General features: G+C 37.9%; 1 protein-coding gene across 1 annotated transcript in view; it reads right to left on the bottom strand.

Annotated features, from left to right (window-relative positions):
- The window catches only part of LOC111645776 (uncharacterized), a gene marked incomplete at its 3' end in the record, with an annotated part of 39,201 nt that overhangs the window by 13,395 nt on the left and 24,765 nt on the right, over window positions 1-1,041 (bottom strand). The window lies entirely within an intron of this gene.

Genomic DNA, 1,041 nt, shown 5'->3' with positions numbered 1-1,041 from the left:
GGATTTGTCTGCAATCCACCAAGCACCTCTGTACAACATCTGGAGCCGCAGCAGATGTTGCCAGGTACACTCACCAGCTAGTTGCCATATTATTTGATGATGTAGTCTCAGTCACTAGTGAACAGACCTGGCAACCCCACAATGAAACTTAGACCCTTGAGATGCAGATTGAATGTGAAACATGTGACTGCTGCCAAAACTACCTTACCTATACTATACTGTACTGTACTATACTATACTATACTGTACTATACTGTACTGTACTATACTGTACTATACTGTACTATACTATTATATACTGTTCTATACTGTACTGTACTATACTGTACTATACTGTACTATACTATACTGTACTATACTGTACTATACTATAGGATAGGTTGCTTAGTGACATTAAGAACAATTTCACTACATTTAAATATGAATATTGCTAAATTCTGATTGGTCCATAGATTTCAGTGACATCATCTTTTCTCCAACTGAACCCCGCCCACTTTAAACTAAGGATAGGACAATAACACAAAACCAGAAATCTGTCAAGTAAAATCAGTTTCAAACAGTAACAGAAAATGATGATTGTTATTATTATGTGATCATGTTGAACCCCATCACCTGCAGAGGAGGAAAATATGTTTTCAAGGCCTGTAAAGTAGCAGTTTTAGCTTTTTGTAGCTGTGCAGTATTAACCCAAAGTGGATGTTTTTATGCCTTCATCTCTATTTGTTAGCACCTTAGTAGAACAACATGATAAATAAGCAGCTGGAATCCAAACTGGCCGAAGAATTTGACGTCTACGTATTTGACTTCTGCTTGTTACAGACAAACTAATTTCTGTCTCAGAGTTTTTATTATTCCGTCTTCTTCAGTGTTTAGTCTGAGTGAAGCATCAGAGCGGGAACAACACGTTGCTCTTCATAAGCTGGAGTCTGTCTCCTTCAAACATCCCTGCAAAGCACGTTGTAAAGTAGAAACAGTGCAGAGCGAAGTGTCCTTCATGAATCAGCCTGAGGTTTTGTGGATATTAAAGTTACTGCTCTGTTG

Source organism: Seriola lalandi, unplaced genomic scaffold, assembly GCF_002814215.2.
Source record: "Seriola lalandi dorsalis isolate HSWRI2012SDOR001 ecotype SW California unplaced genomic scaffold, Sedor1 jcf7180002054956, whole genome shotgun sequence".
Classification (NCBI taxonomy): domain Eukaryota; kingdom Metazoa; phylum Chordata; class Actinopteri; order Carangiformes; family Carangidae; genus Seriola; species Seriola lalandi.
The sequence above is the reverse complement of the archived record's forward strand: the minus strand, read 5'-3'. Positions and strand labels throughout refer to the sequence as shown.